Source organism: Pleurodeles waltl, chromosome 6 (assembly GCF_031143425.1).
Source record: "Pleurodeles waltl isolate 20211129_DDA chromosome 6, aPleWal1.hap1.20221129, whole genome shotgun sequence".
Taxonomy (NCBI): domain Eukaryota; kingdom Metazoa; phylum Chordata; class Amphibia; order Caudata; family Salamandridae; genus Pleurodeles; species Pleurodeles waltl.
The window spans coordinates 1453120312-1453137559 of NC_090445.1; the positions used below are offsets into that span (position 1 = coordinate 1453120312).

The following is a 17248-nucleotide window of genomic DNA, read 5'->3' on the forward strand; positions in this document are numbered from 1 at the left end:
ACACTGGACGAATCAAGGGGACGGGAGTACCCTTCAGAAAATAGGCCAAATTCGCGACTCCCGCATTGCAAAGACTGTGAAGAGACACCTGTTTGCATATCTTAGAATGACGAACAGCAGTCTCACATTCACTTCCGCTAAGAAAGACCTCTCTTTCACCGTTCAGACATCTATAATCAAAGGGCAACTCCCTCTCTTTCTTAATAGAGCTATCTCCTAGCTGCTCATATCGTCCCACTGCAAGATGTTTCAGGCAGCTCGAGAAACGAAAGGTCGAAATCAGTAAATTAATAATGCTGTGTAGGAGCCAGATAGTTGAAGGACTCTCTGCTACCGTGAAGGGCAACCTATCTAATTTCTCTACTTGAAGCAGGGTGAAAGTAGCCTCCCTTTTAGCCATTGTCTCTTGTTCCCTGGAAAAATTAAAAGCAGTGAAGAATTCACTCCCATTAATATACCTCCATGGAATGTGGCCACTTTTTAGTGTCTGCAATGTCCAACCCAGCTGCATGATGGAACGTAGCAGTGTCTGCCCATGATATAACCGGGATAAGTCAGTCTGAGTGATATCAATAGCAGACGACACTATATTCGATAGTGAATAAATCCTGTTGGACAGCGTGTTCATGCCATTGTCGACAACAGCTAATGTTTTTTCCAAATTGTCCTTATCTAGTTGCCTTAAACGCGCAGCAGCCTCAATCTGGGAAAGTTTCCAAATTTCATTGGACATAGCATATAAAAACCGTTTTGAGCGCTGTTTTCTAGGACCTAGCAGAAAATCCTGTAAGTCTATACTGTCGGAAAGAGTGTTCAGGTGTTTCTTAACCGCTGTTAACGTGTTTGTTTGCACCCATTGCTGGCACAGCTTACCCACACTGTATGTTGTAACTATACCTGTATGTTGACCTGATTTGAAGGCGAGGGTCAGGCCTATTTATATAAAAAAAACACCGAAGAGTTCAAGAAACGCCTTTGACACTCATTAATATCGGTGGGCCATACCAACCACCCGCCGGGACTGGAAAGTGAAGAATTATAGGTACCAGCCTTAACCATTGCATCTAGCCTGTCCTCTGTGATATTAAGGAAGTGTTGCCAATCTCAAAATTTTGTCGGAGTAGGGATACTGGGCGTGTTTAGATCTTTAATTTTTGCTAACCCCAGACAGGATGTCTGCTCAATAGTATCATTTAAGAAAATCATTTGCACAGGAATCAGGCATGCTCGAAACAAACCCTCCCTACCCTGTATCTGCCAATCTTGTGTTCCCCATACACTTTTCAAGTCAATAGTGCTCTTCCAATATTCGTAACCCTCAATCGAGAGCCGGGAAACAAAGGGATCTGAATAAATCAGTTTTGTATCTGTTAGCAAAATTTTCCTAATTTGTGCCGGAGGTATTTTAAAATAATACGACTCTGCTTTTTTTGGATCATGCCCAGAAAAGTATGTAAATTTATCGCTATAATACTTTGGACTCCTCACCTGTGGTGTCGAACAGTGTTCCCACTGTGTGTAGTTCAAGAGAGGCCTATGTCTAGTGGCACGGTGTAGGTAGTGATGTCCCCAATTGTTATAGCAGAACATTTCCCTATAATTCATTGTATAATCATATACATCATCACTTTCAAAAGCGGAATAGTCCTTCATTTCAGTTAGCATGGAATCAACCTTTTGGACATCCCAATCATCAGAGACAACATTAGGTGTAATAGCATCAGACATTGAAATTTTGAACACGTATGGTATTTGAATAATCTCTGTAGGCCCGTATATATCGAATGGAATTTTGTCCCACATAATCCCATCAGTAATTGGTATTGCTGTAATATTTACAGGGGACAAATCTCTCCGGACCTGATGTGAAGAATGATGTGGTGTTAAAATTTCATCAACAGGCTCCACTGAGGAGCGATCAGGAATATAGTAACCATTTATAAGCAAAAAGAAAACAGTCACAAAACCAATCCATAAAAATTATGCAATAAATGTCAAACAGAACCATAAATAGTTCCATGGGTAGATCAAATAGTTCTTCTGAAGCCATTGATACAGCTTACTACTTTTTGAAATGTTGTCAATCACTGTAGAGGATGAATCCGAAGAAAAATCATCAATGTCAACGAAATAGCCAGAGGTAGTCTCTGCAAACACAGGAGCCGGTACATTCGATCCATCGCACGTGGAGGCTCTTGATAGACAACGTCATTAGTGGTGGAAGTTTTCGTGTAAAATACAGCCAAATCTTGAAGCGGGGTGGTCACTGAAGATGTGATCGGAACCAACAAAAGTTCATTTTCCGCCCTCCGCATGGTCGAGGAAGTGTCTGGAACAGCAGTTGACATAGTTGCATAGTCAGTAGTGATGTTCATCCTACCATGTAGATGGATGTCCTGTTGGGTAGTGAGAGGGGATCGGGACCCACCCTAGGGACCTCCTAGTCTACTGTGAAGGATCGGCCACATGGTGTAATTTGATGTCATCAATGGAGATGAATCTGTTCGATTTAGAACCAGACAGTGGTGGTAAGATGACAGTCCTGGTGCCTTTTATTCCCAAGACTGGTACAGGTGCTCTGTATGATGGACCAAACTCCTTCTTTACAGCGATATTCTCACGAACCAGATCCCCAACGTTAGGAATCCAGCCAGTCGAAGTTTTCGCCAATTCCCTTATTCCTAAGGTGGCAGCACTTGCAGATGATTTATCATCACGAAATTGTTGAAGCTCCTGTAAAACAGTGAGACATTCTTTTATGTTAAATGGTTTTTCTGTTGCCACCATACCAGGGGCATCAAGATCTGGGACATACATAGGTATCCCAAAGAGAACCTCATATGGAGATCTTCCCCCCAAGGACCGTCTTGGCAGATTATTCAGTGCTCTCTGGACCCCATATAGGTGGTGTAACCAACTGCGACCTGAACCTAATACTCGAGCTGTTAAGGACTGCTTTAGATCATGATTCCGCCTCTCCACGACCGAATTTCCCTCGGGATGGTATGGTGAGGAGTAATGAAGTTCAACACCCATCGTCCGCATGGTGTCCCTAAATGCCTTAGAGGCAAATGCAGGGCCCTGGTCCGAATGGAATGCCGCAACCGCATATGTACCGATAAAGATCAACAAATCTTTTATAACAGTCCGGGCGTCAGCCGACCGCTGTGGCCATACCCACAGGAATCTAGAACAGGAATCCACAGCCACTAGAATGTATTTGTATGCACCATCAGGCTGTAAGGGACCACAATGGTCTAGGTACACACACTGAAGTGGCATGTCTGACACTAAGAGTGATGTCTGCGGAGGGCGTTTGATATTAGAGCCCTTAATCTGCTGGCATATGTCACAGCAAAGGACATACTGCTTAGTTCGTCTGCATAGACCAGGCCACCAGTATCGTTGCTGTAGAATTGTTATTGTGGCCTGTATACCAGCATGTGCAGAAGCGACACCCTCATGTGCGGCTGTAATCAGCTCTAATCTTTGGTCTTCATTGGGGATCACTCGATCTCCAACCCCAGGAATTGTTGTATAAGCAACATTCTGTGCACTGATATGGTAAGTATAGTTTGTAGGGTAACCTTTCGGAAGGGTCTTGCCTGCAGCCGAAGCTTTTAACGGCAATCAGTATTTCATTATCCAACCTCGTCCGAGAACGAGTCACTGCAGCCACAGAAGCCGTAGCTACCGATGCTTTGGCCGCTTCATCAGCCAACCTATTACCGGCAACGTGTATTCCTACACGTTGGTGTCCTAATGTATGAACTACATGGACACATGGTAGCTTATCCTTAAGATCAGCCACCCTTCCCCACAATATTTTGTGTTTAATGGTGTTCCCTTTAGAATCCCTAAACCCGTTCAGTTTCCAATGATTGAGGTATTCATTGTATGACTGGATGCAGTAATATGAATCACAGACTATCAAAGTCTGGCTTCCTGCCTCTGTATGCTCGAGCGCTAGAACAAGAGCTTTAAGCTCAGCCAACTGGGCTGTGCAGTCCCCTAAGTTCTGCGTGTAGGTACTGTGAGGGTGGAAAACTCCATCTTCCATCACTCCGCACACGGCTGCGCAAGCTGCTGAGTATTGATGTTTAGTACCTACTGCCGGTTGTGCCGATCCGTCAGTATAAATGATAGTATTATAACTGTCCAGTGGCAAAATATTTAGAGGAGCGGGGTACTCCTGTTCATACTGGAGAAATTCTTGTGTCTGAAGTCTTGGATCGAATACATAATCGACATCAGTGGCTGTCAGAGACGTTTCCCATTAAATCCAGCGTGGATGTAATGCCTTAGCGTTCGGAACGCTCGCTTTAGTGACAGCCTCTAAGGCTGGCACCGGGGAGACAACAATAATGCGTTTCCCCTGGGCAAGTGGCCTCTCTTTGATGACGGCCATCTGAACTGCTGTCAGAATTTTTTCTGTAGGTGCAAAACGTTGTTCAGCATTTGAATATAAATGTGATTTATATGCTATCGGCACTGTGTCATCCTCATTAAAGGTGACATAAGTAAATCCAAGGGCACCAGCAATTATTCTGATGAGCAAATTTGTTTTATTGTCACGTGTGTGTAAGTGTTTTGCTTCTAACATGTCCCGTTGCATGTCTCTAAGGACGTGTGTGTGTTCAATCGTCCATCGTCTGCTAGAAAAATTGGGCTGAATTAAGTCATACAGTGGCTTGATGCGTTCTGCATAATCTGGAATGTATGTTCTGCCACAATTGAAGAAACCCAGTAATGACTGTAATTTCTTAAGTGTGTTGGGAGGCTGTAGTTGAGCACACTTTTCTAGAAAGTGCGGGCCAGGCTCTTCCCTTCGTTTGATAGCTCATATCCCAGGAACAACACACTAAGAAAGGCTATCTTGCTTTTCTTCAAATTAAATTTATAACCTAGGTCTGCAAACCCCAAAATGATCCGATCGACCCTCGCAAGATGAATGTCGAGGGCGTCGTCAGTGAGATAGATATCATCCACATAGGACAATGCATCGGAATCAATCTTGTGCAAAATTGATGTCACACGGGCTGAAAACAGGCCTGGGCTATTTTTATAGCCTTAAGGTAAACGACAACAGCGTTTCTGGGAGCCAAATGAAAATGCACTTAGGTCCCTACTTTCATGTGCTAAATTCTGGAGGAAAAATCCATTAGATATATCCAATGTAGTTTTATATTTTTTACGCACTATATTGTTTATCAGTGCTGTGCTGTGTGAGTTTTGTATAGCATATGTGCGTGTATGACTATTTAAATGTCTATAATAAACCACTATTCTATATGAATGATCTGGCTTTGCAACGGGGAATAATGGGTTATTCATCGCAGACGTACAGGGCTCAATTACTCCCTGGTACTCAAGTTGTGATAGTATCTCCTTCACCGGAGCTTTTGCTTCATGTTTAACAGGGTATTGTGGCTGCGGTTTGGGTGTAGACCTAACAGGAATAATATGACAAAGAGACTCCTTGTCCCAACCTACATGATTACGGTATAGTGCAGGTGCCTGCGCTAAAGCCCATTCAGCAGCATAGGCTTCTTTTGCTGCTTCCGGAACAAGATTGGAGAAAGAAGGCAAAATGACATCTTCCCCATGCGGGAGCTTGCGGACGTGTTCAGGTGGCCAGCCTCTCTCGGCCAATAGGATATCACTAGTAAGTTCATCCCAAAATATCACACTAATAGTGCGTTTCATGACTCCCTCTATCTGAATTATTAAATCATAAACCCTATCGGGGGGAAAAACGCGGCCGTCCGATGTTTCAACCGCGATGTAATCGCTAGTTGCTTTCGCATCCAGATGATCTTTCAGACTCTGGCGACATATCGTGACCTCTGCTGCGCTGTCTAACAGAGTCACTGCCCACCTCTTGTTCCTCAACAGCGTTCTCAATACTACTGACATTTTTAACTGTCAGTGATGCCACCTTCTTCTTTTTAAACTGTGGCTTTTGCTGAGGAGTATTTTCTTCTTTTTTAATGGTAGACTGTGGTGAGTCTTTCTTTTCTTTCATGTATTCCGGACGTTGATCTTGACGGCCCCCTCTCTTGCTATGTCTAGCCGGTGCGTCCTGAAAGGAACGAGAGGGACGTGAATCAGTATATCTGTCTGGAGTTCTAATGCTCTCCCTATTTCTGAGATTATACCTCCTTTCGGAGTTCTCCGGGTGTGGAGAATCAGCTCTCTTATTTCTTCTTTCTTTTAAACCTTTTTGTTTGTCCCAGTGCTTTTTAGAGCCCTCTTGTGCCAGCTTCGTACCCTCCTTATGGGTGGTACATTGTAACTCCAATTTTTTAGGTTTGGCTCCCAAACTTTCCCGTCCTATACTAGTATAGGTATCGGAAATTATTTTCGGTAGCTGTCTCTCTTGTTCCAAATTTGGAGTTTCCCGGAGACGCTGGCGTATTGCCAGTGCGACCGCTTCCCTTTTAATATTACTCAGTATTATTGAGGAGACGGCGTCAAAGTTACGCATTAATTTCATCCCCAGATCCAGGGCTGGTGCAGCCCCATGCTCATTCTGTATTTGTTTTAACACTTCCGGTAAATTGGCAAGTGTCGGGGTACCATGTGTGGTAGTATAGACGGCAGCGAAGACCGTACCCCATGTGGCACAGTCATCCACCAAGGGAACCATCCCAAACGGCAAGCACATCGTGGGCAATCTATGTTTTTCCTGTGGTCCCGTATGGGGAAACACAGCTTCCAGCTGATTCGTTTTCTGGGCTATCCAGAACGGTATTTTTTCCCGTTCCGTGGGCACTTTACCCATAATAGTATGTACTGTTAGTGGAATAATCCCAGTAGCCAATTGATAACCACCAGCTACTGGTGGTGCTGGACGCGCTGGTGTTGTGTTCAATGTACGCATTACGAACTGAACCAATCGTCTATATAATGCCACTAATTCATTATATAAAACTCGTAAATCTGCTATCGGCATATTCTGTATGCCTGGGTGAGGTGTATATGTGGCGAACATAGGCCATGTAGGTCCCTCATTACTTAAGGGACCTAGGGCCAGATGTACGAAAAAAGCAATTTGCGACTTGCAAATTGCGAGTCCCTGCGACTCGCAATTTGCAAGTCGCAAATTGCTATGCAGTACGGTGTCTCAGACACCGACTGCAACTCGCAATGGGGTCGCAATGACCCACCTCATGAATATTCATGAGGTGGGTCGCAAATTGCGGCCCCATTGCGAGTATAGGCACTCGCTAACATGGAGGCCTGCTGACGTCAGCAGACCTCCATGTTAGCGACCTGCTTTTAAATAAAGCAGTTTTTTTTTTTTAAGTGTAGCCCGTTTTCCCTAAGGGAAAACGAGCTGCAATTTAAAAAAAAGCGAAACCTTTAGTTTCGGTTTTTTTTCAGGGCAGGGAGTGGTCCCTTGGACCACTCCCTGCCCTGAAAAAATATTTTGGGCTCCAGTCACAAACTGGAAGGGGTCTCATGGGGACCCCTTCCAATTTGCGATTGGGTTACCATCCACTTGAAGTGGATGGTAACTGCGATGCCATTTGCGACCGCATATGCAGTCGCAAATGGTATTGCATCCCAATGCGACTCGCAAATAGGAAGGGAACACCCCTTCCTATTTGCGAGTGTGAAATGCATTTTGCGAGTCGGTAACGACTCGCAAAATGCATTTCTGCATTGGGATACGCGTTTTGCGACTCGCAAACGGCAAATTTTGCCGTTTGCGAGTCGCAAAACGTTTGCTACATCTGGCCCCTAACCTCACTCTTCGTAGTACATGTGGTAGGGCGCCTTCAAACCAGTTCTGATGCTCTTGATATGTGAGCGATATTTCATGATACTGGTATGCTTCGTACCGTACAGGTACGTTCGCAACTTCATACGTGTGAAATGTGTGCGTTCTTTGGTCAACCTCAGGAAAGGTGACCCAACAGTAAAACGTTTCTGTTTGGTATGCTTCAGTTGCTTCTATTATCAGAGTAACATCCCCGCCCTCGTCTGTAAGGCCATGCGCTAATAAATGTTGTGTAAGTGCATGTCTAGCACTTGCAGGAATATCTATGGAAAAAGAGTCTTTTCGGGAGAGCACGTCAGGGTAGTTTCCCCTGCAGACTGCCGTCCTCCACAAATAGTGACCGCTTTCGGCATGCTACTTCCCAAGGGGCCCCCCATGTACCAAGGGATGGGCGACCATTAGAGGTTTCTGACAATTAGTGAACTTCAATATAAGTGACTATATGATTTGTTTGACATTTTTGCAAACTTTCGGTAATATAGACAGGAGAAGTCTTATTATGTATTGGTCCTGAAGAAGTGTCATAGGATCTTGTTAGACCACTGTACGCGAAACATGTTGACCATGTCCTAGGAGCCCGACGATAATCTCCTTAAGCTCCAGCACCATGCAGAAAGTGGTTGAGCATTATTCCTCATTTTACACTTTCCTTCTGTTTTTAATCTGGATCCCGGTCTTATTCCATTGATGAATTAAATTGACTCGCTCCTATTAAGACTGGGAACCAATTTTACCTTTCACTCTCCTGCCAGGATTAGCGCCTGACCGCAACACCAGGTCTTGTAGTGTCCGCTACCACGGCTGCTACCTAAAAGATCTCTGCCAAAGAGCCCCCTTACGGGGAGCCCGTCAGACATTGCAGCGCCGGTCTGATGAGGAGCTACCCGATGATGAAGCATGACATCCTCTCGGATGTGTGAGGGCTCTTGCTCCTGAACTTTAATGTTCCCCTAGTGATTATATTTTTCTATTTGGAACAGTGCACACCTTTTTTGTATGTTCAGTTAATTGGGAGACCGTACACTGGACCAACTAATCTCCCAGTCCCTCCCTTTGTTGATATCTATGGTATTAGCCATAGTTGTTTAGAGAAACTGAACTACAGATGGGGGAAGTATTTTCCTTTTTTTGAGTTCGAGCTTGAACAACCTACAGCTTAATCAGGTGTTACCTGTTCAGCTGAGGAGGAATCTCCCAAAGACCACGGACATCTCTGTATTACTGTACTTAGGGTACCTGTTGTCTGTGAGACAGTGATAGTCAGGGTATCCGTAAATTAGGCCCTCATTCTGACCCTGGCGGTTCTCTACCGCCAGGGCCAATGGGGGCGGGAGCACCGCCGACAGGCCGGCGGTGCTCCCTTGGTCATTCTGACCGCGGCGCTTTGGCCGCGGTCAGAACGGGAAAACCGGCGGTCTCCCGCCGGTTTTCCACTGCCCCTTAGAATCCTCCAAGGCGGCGCAGCTCGCTGCGCCGCCGAGGGGATTCTGACCCCCCCTACCGCCATCCTGTTCATGGCGGGAAAGCCGCCATGAACAGGATGGCGGTAGGGGGGTCGCGGGGCCCCTGGGGGCCCCTGCCGTGCCCATGCCCATGGCATGGGCACGGCAGGGGCCCCCTAACAGGGCCCAACTAGGCTTTTCAGTGTCTGCGATGCAGACACTGAAAAGCGCGACGGGTGCTGCTGCACCCGTCGCACGCCTTCCACTCCGCCGGCTCGATTCCGAGCCGGCTTCCTTGTGGAAGGCGCTTTCCCTCTGGGCCGGCGGGCGATCTGAATCAGATCGCCCGCCGGCCCAGCGGGAAAGTCAGAATACCCCTCGCGGTCTATTGACCGCGGGGCGGTATTCAGGCGGCTTCCGACGGGCGGGCGGCAACCGCCGCCCGCCTAGGTCGGAATGACCACCTTAGTGCCTAAACACCATCGTTGGTGGCGCCATGTCGTAGTTTGGACTCTTGCTCTGAGCAAGACTGCTGGTTTAAGGATAACAGTACTTTTGTTTGTAGGCGACTGAGTCTTTCCTACAACAAGTCGCAACTGTTGTTCCAACCTTACCGGCTCACTAGCAGCACCTCACCAGAAACACAATAGTAAAAGGTGATTTATGGCAGTCGTTTACGCATGGACTCAAAATAAGATATCTCAGGGAATGTCGTGGTTAAACGGAGATTACCCTTTTCTCACAGATATATTATGTCTCATACAAACACAGGCAATGACACAGATGCAGTAAAGTTATAATAGCTTTTTATTTAACATAACTGCAATTTGCGATAAGTTGCATGGACTGCAATGATTAGGATAATGAATATAGCAAGTAACAGTATTGTGAAGAAGAGAGTCATTGTTATGAAGACCCCCAACATTTTGCAATACATGAAAAAGATATATAAGATGGAATATGCCCTATTACCCTCAAGTGAATATGCCTAACCTCCTACCTAAAGGAGAGCTGGGTTTGCTAAACCTAATCTGCCAAAGCCGTGTCCATGAGAGGAGCCCCCAACCCTCGTTACCTTGGAATGAGGTCTCTATCTCAGACTCCGTAGGGACACGAAGACTGGGTCAGCGTCAAGACGACTGCAGCATCGGTATCAGCGATGGTGGCGATGCCCTCTGGTCGGAATCCCTCTGATTATCTGTCTAAAGTGTGATGTATTTATACAGATCTACAAGGTCCCCTGACGTAAGTGTATTCCTAAACAATAGATAACAGGCATGCTTGGGACGGCAATTAATATCAACAATCCCTCGAAAGTATAGAGAGGGAAAATCCCTAAGTGTGAACACCTACTGTTTGTTTGTCTTTGGTGCTTGATCTTGATGCCTTGGCGCGGTGACACTGATAATGTAACTCATAACAAGTGGCCTAACTATAAACAAGGCAGCCATCTTAGAATAAATAAATAATTAAATGGGCTAAGACAGAGCAAGCTAAGTAGGTTAAAAGTCACTAGGTGACGGGGGCACGAGTCTACAAGCCAGAGGCTAAGCTAACTCTTGCTATCCCATTAAAACAAACTTGGATTCACTACAACCCCGTGGCACCAAAATTTAAATCCTCAGTACACTTACTTCATACAGTCAAAGAGTATGCCCTGCCTGGCCTCTATTGGGAAAAGACGGGCCCGTCTTCGCCCGGGCACGCTTCTGGGTGCGTCCCACGTGGCGTAAGAGGCACTTTGTTTTATAGCCCAAACAAAGTAGATGAGCCTGGGGGATGAAGTCCCACCCTGGGCTAGGTTCCAGTCAGCAAAAGCCTCTCACCGTCCCGCACAGCGTAAGAGGCGCGTTGTTTTATATCCCAAACAGAGTAGAGGAGCCGGGGGGATGAAGTCACACCCCGGGCTGGGTTCCAGTCAGCAAAAGCCTCTCGTCGTCCCACGCGAAGTAAGAGGCGTGTTGTTTTATAGCCCAGACAGAGAAGAGGAGCCTGGGGGATGAAGTCCCACCCCGGGCTGGGTTCCAGTCAGCATAAGCCTCTCACCGTGAAATCTTATTATACCTTTAAATGTCTTTGTTAAAGAGATACCCTCTGCCAAATATAAATCCGGTAGTCTCATTGCTGTGTAACACTCACTGTCAGCACACTACGCACAACAGAAGACTTTAAACGTGGACTGCTTACTTTCTGTTCCTGTATCTCTGAGAGGTCCCTCGTTTGGCTAGCAGCAATAGCTTTATCAATATAGCTCTCAACGGATTGTTCCCCTCTACCAGCAAAGTAGAATCCGTCTCTTCTTTTTCAGTTTCTGTGGTGATAACGGTAAGGTATAATGATTTTTTATTTGAAATTTTTTTCCACAGTTAAATCATCCCCCTTTTTCAGCAGGCTTTGGAAATGATTTACTGTTTTGGCTGCAGATATGTACTTTGAAAAAGTCTGCTGCTCATTGCCTTAGATCTCAGACATCTCCCCCAAGTTAATTAATTTAGTTACAATAGGATTATTCACAAACTGCAGTAATACTACTCTGGTACTACAAAATGCAATTCACAAACCTAAAGGCAGAGACGACCGCCCCTGTCTTTCCTAGTTTATGGACGGATATGCTAATGCAAACACACATCCACAACAGTGTAAGACCATTGCTACTCACAAACAGCAGTTCTAAAATATAAAATAGCACCACACAGAAAGAAATATAAAATAGCACCCCATAGGAATAAATGTTAAAATAAAAACAGTACTAATTGTTTCCAGAAAAGGGCACTTCTGATATACAATGCCTGAACAACCTTAAGGTTAAAAGATCCTAAACATAAAGCAATCACAGAACAATGGTAGGCCTTCCAGAATTTATATCAGGGAGCCACAAACACAATTTGTAGTTATAGTTCTAATTGCACTAATGTGAATCAATTGTTGCTTTTTTATTTTGCCCATACGAGGCAGAGACCAATTGCTGCTTAAAACCAACTAGCCATAACAATCACAAGGTGTTTCTGGTGCTCATTGCTTCAGTGGATTTGAAGAGCTTCCAAATTATTGTTGGTTTTCCAGAATATCATCCTCCCTCTAGCTGCCACCCCTTCTATACCTGGATTCCTCTTTTAAGCCAATGGGAAATGATAGAGTCCCAATCCCTTAATTTCACTAAGACGCACCCCTAAGAATACTGTAGAACCCATGGAGGAACTGCTCTTAACTAGGTTATTACTGTATAACAATAATATGAATAATGCTTGATCACCCCCTTCACAAGTGCATGTTTTATGGTGTGATAGTTCATGTGCTACTCCTGACCTAGAGGAGGTGGCAGCTGGTCTAGTGGCTGTTAAAGGGGACATAGTGAGTGAGTAGGAGGAAGATGATGACGATGCAGCTGGCTCTAGGGCAGAGTTAATTCAACAATACTTCCCATGAGAAACAAGTATCAAATGTTCTGCTTGTGGCCTGTACTCCTGTCTGCCTTGTGAGATAGCTCATTCTATTGGCTGTCATCAGTAAAGGTGTTGAGAGCAGCTCTCCCTCTGGGTGGGTTTGGCGGGGCATTTTTCCCATCAGAAGAAATATTACTGTTCAAATGTCAGTGCTATTTTCACTCTGCTGTTGTGTAACATCACTAATGCAATTTTTTGTCCATGTGTTATGTTCCCTGTATTGCTTTGTCAACTGCAATTGTAGTACCCAAGATAGTGATGCCATCAGTATTGCTATTAATCCTCACAGTCCACAATGGGAGAATGTGTGACCCAACTGTTACTGACTGTGGCACATGCCTTTAGTTGAGTTTTGTCAGCAGTGAGGAGAAGTACAATTGGGTATGGATGTCTTGGAAATGTAGATCTGACATGGGCATATGGTTAGTGATTACACCTGCCAGATCACACTAGGGATTGTAACATTGTCCAGGATGTGTGATTAGTGGCCTACACTGACTCCTGTTGTGATAGTTGTCCCTGTCTCAGTCTATTTGCAGGACATTTGTGTGGTGCAACTTTGGTAACTGTCTTGGCTGGTGGCTCCCTTGACAAGTATCCAGAATATGTCTGCTCTACCAGCAACCTTGCTGCATATTGCTCACCCTTCTGTCTATCTCACTGACATTTGCAGGACAATGGTTTGACTGTGGTGACATGTTATACACCAGAAGATCTTACTTGTTACAATAAAGACACACAGGCAGTAGCTGTACTCAAAGGTGTTTAATGTTATTCACAAGTGCAATGAGTGATGAGTGGAGTCATGGTGGGTGTAATCATCAGAGTAGTTGTCCCAGCTGTAGGTAGTCCAGGACCAGCATCCAAAGGGTCCTGGGGAAATGGAGACATGACAGTGGACAGTCAACAGGGTGTGTCAGTGACAGACAAGGGAGAATGTTCAGGACAGGGTCATTTCCTGGCAGTAGTCTTAGTCTTGGCATCAGGTCCTGCATGGTGTCTGGATGGACGTCTTTGCTTGCGTGTGGGTTCCTCAGCTATAGGGGGAGGTGGATACAGCACAGCTGTTAGTGATTCATAATACAAATGTCTGTGCCTCCGAAGTAAAAATGCGCTTTGTTCTATTGAGAAAAAAAACTTCAGCTCAAATGCGCTACCTTAATAGGAAGACTTACATGGCAGGAAATTACAGGGTTAACATTTCAATCTTTTAAAAAACATGAACGGCACAGAAACACTATATCTCACACCCCAAAACACGGAACCAAATAAATGCCTGTTCCAAAAAAAAAAAAAGTTTGTTCTCTGATTTTAACAAAATGTATGATTCTCTAGACTGCAACTGAATTACAGAATAAGTGCTGTATACAATTCAAATCTCCATTTTGTACCTACAATTATCTTTTATTTCGGTTTGTGTTACATAAAGAGCGCATACGTACATACAGTTCACTTCACTAGCATCCCCACAAATACCAGCAGCAAAGCAACACTACAGTATGTAGCTGACTAAATCAATGAAAATCAAAAGGATCAAAGTATGAAATTCTCTTTTCAGAATTGCCACATAGAACATCACATGTACGGGGCTGTAGCTTGGCTCTGTGCCAAGAAACCGTGTGCAAATGAAGATCCCTCCAAGTGGTACGTGCTAAAAAGCAAATAAAAGAATATACCCTTGTGTTAACTTTGGCAAAAAAATAAACCCCCCAAATAATTTGATATATATGCCGTATAAACAGCTTTCTTCTAAAGATGTACATGCAACTTTTGTGAAAACGAGAGTCCGGAATTAGTTGGCACAGCAGTCACTTGTGCCATACTTCACTTGAGTGCTTTGAGGGGAAACCCTGTCCAAAAATAAACATTGCTATAGAAAAAAACATTTCCTGGTTAAATTCGGCTAATATTTCTTGTAAGATTGCAAGAGGAATGCTGGGACCAGTTTTGTAAGGTCTCTAGAAGCTAATACGGAAATTTCGGTGAAACTAGAGTTTGTTTAAAAAAAAAAAAATGCAAAATGCAGCATCAAACACTTTGCTGATATTTATATTCGGATACAAATAATATTCGATTTAATTTCAAATTTTGCAAAAAAGTTATACTTTGTCAAATTCAGGACGTGCAGGTTTGCGCGTTTTTCCGGATACTGCTTCCTTGACACAGTTTTCGCGTAAGCTCGTAACAGAATGAAGTTTGGACTACCAGACCCTTTCTGGTTGCAAAATGGCTGCTCAAACAATAAACAAGAAAGCCGGGCCTTTGAAGGACTACTGAAAGACATTTCCTCTTCAGTATGATGTTTAGTTCGAGTGCTCATTAAAGTCGGTTTTTAAGACTTGCACAATAAACCCAGCGCTTCGCAGTATAATTGTGACGCATTGCACATTTTTACGTTTTCGTTGATATTACTTAAAGTGAGTATTCTTTTTTACCTATAAACGTGCTCTGAGATCCCTCTTTTTAAAGCCACTGCAGGACAAAACTAAAGAAAGAGCACAGATTGCAGAACATGTGGTTAAACACCACCAGTTAAAAGGAAAGGGATCTTTGCAGCAAAAGTTGCCAATGGCAGCTGATGCAAGTCTACAGGAGGATAAGTAAAGTTAGGAAACCTAAGTGATCCTATGGATCTGTATTGGAAAGCCTGTGATTAATGGACTGCAGAGCTGCTTGCACAAAGTAGGTCTGAGGATGGGCGGAAATTTGTCTAGTTACAAAAGCTAAGGGGAACATGGAATAAAGAAGGAGTAAAATAATTTCTAGCATTCGCGCTAAGAATTTTTCAATTCTATTAAGGACACGGAGGCGAGGATTATGCTTCTCTTTCCATGCTTTATTTTTAACAGCAGCCAATGAAAGCCATGGAAAGTAAAAAACTTCATTTCCCAACATTAGTAATATCACGTGATGAACCATAGAGGAGGAAGCCTATAAAGTGTTGCATCACACCCAGCCACTCCTCCTTCTTTGTCCAAAATTCGCAACAGAAAAAACCAAAGTCTTAACATGAACTTGAAAACGAAAATCCTGAAAACAGAAGAACTGGAATCCCACTTGACTGGAAGTAGATCGATATCAGAATGGACAAACTATTTCTCATCATTTCCTAGGAAAAAGGGAAAAACTTCAGGCCATAAAAACTGAATATCATAGTAGATTCTTATAACAATTACTAAACAGGGTGGGATAGCACTGAAATACAGTAACTTGTACATGAAATTAATGAAAATAATATGTACCACAAAACATATATAACAGTGCGGCCGGATAATCCTCGCCTCCTTGTCCTTAATAGAATTGAAAAATTCTTAGCGCGAATGCTAGATTTTTTTTTATTCTATGTCAGGACCAGAGGCTCAGATTATGCTTGTTCAAAGCTGATTCACCACCACAGATGCAATGTCAACAATAGGTTTATAATAAAACGTTTTAAAAGTCGAAAGGGAAGACCAGTCTGCTGCCTTTAAAATGTCCTCTAAACGAGAACCCAAAGCCAAAGACTTCTCTGGCAGAATGAGCACCAAATCTAGAAATATCAATGCCTGCTTCACTCAGCACCCAACGTACCCACCTAGCGAGGGTGGCTGACAAAACAGGATGATAAGGTTTAACTAAAGAAATAAGCAATTGCCCTCCCATATCAGAACAAAACTCTTCTGTACTCACCTCGTAAGCCTTGAGGCACTGCACCACACAAAGGTTGGGATTGTCCACAAAACAGAGATAAGAAACAGTCTTCAGATTGCATTTAGTTCTACGTGAAATAGAAAAGGAGACCCCATCTGGGAAAAAAAACTCACCCAGCCAAATCCAGCGCCTTGACATCTGAGATTCTCTTACAGGAGATTAAACATAATAACATAGTGAGTTTAGCAGGTAACAGTTTTCTAGACAAAAAATCTATTAGATGGCCAAGAAGAAGTATAACATTAACATCCCAAAGGGAAGAATAACGAGGGCAAGGGGGGTTGGCCAATCTGATACCCCTCATTAATTTGCACACAATTGGGGACTCGCCAATGGGTTTACCCTCCACAGGAGAGTGGCCTGCTGAAATAGCAGACCGATAGTTATTGATAGAGCGATAAGCCAGACCTGATGCCGCTAGAGAAGAAAGGAAATTTAAGACCAGACAGCAACCTGCTGAAGAAGGATCCGCACTCCGAGAACTACACCAAAAGCTCCATCGCTTCCAAGCCGAAGCGTATCTCTTGTGAGTACTGGAGGACCAGGAACCTGCAATGAACTCGGAAGACTCTTGCGAAAGCCCTGGGATGCTCCATCTTTCCCTGAAAGACGCCAAGCCACGAGGGATAGCTGGCCCGACAGGATTAATGGATGCCACAGACCCTGAGGGTCCTGGAGAAGATTCTCCCAGAAGGGAAGAAGGATCGGATGATCGCAACTCAACTCCATTGCCAACGGGAGCCAAGCTTGGGATCCCCAAGGAGGAGTCACCATGACCAACTCCGCTTGCTGACGTCTGATTTGAGCCAAGACCCTGGGAATCATTAAGAATGGAGGAAAAACATAACTCTGCTCCTGAGACCAGTCCTGAAGAAAGGCATCCGTCT

The 17248-nt window shown here is 44.3% G+C and overlaps 1 long non-coding RNA gene across 1 annotated transcript in view; it reads right to left on the reverse strand.

Moving 5' to 3' along the window:
• Nucleotides 1–13436: 13436 nt before the first annotated feature.
• Nucleotides 13437–17248, reverse strand: part of LOC138300966 (uncharacterized) — a 69527-nt gene continuing 65715 nt past the window's right edge. Inside the window, exon 3 of the long non-coding RNA XR_011205047.1 lies at nucleotides 13437–13708. This is a non-coding gene — a long non-coding RNA (uncharacterized lncRNA). The remainder of the gene's footprint in view (nucleotides 13709–17248) is intronic.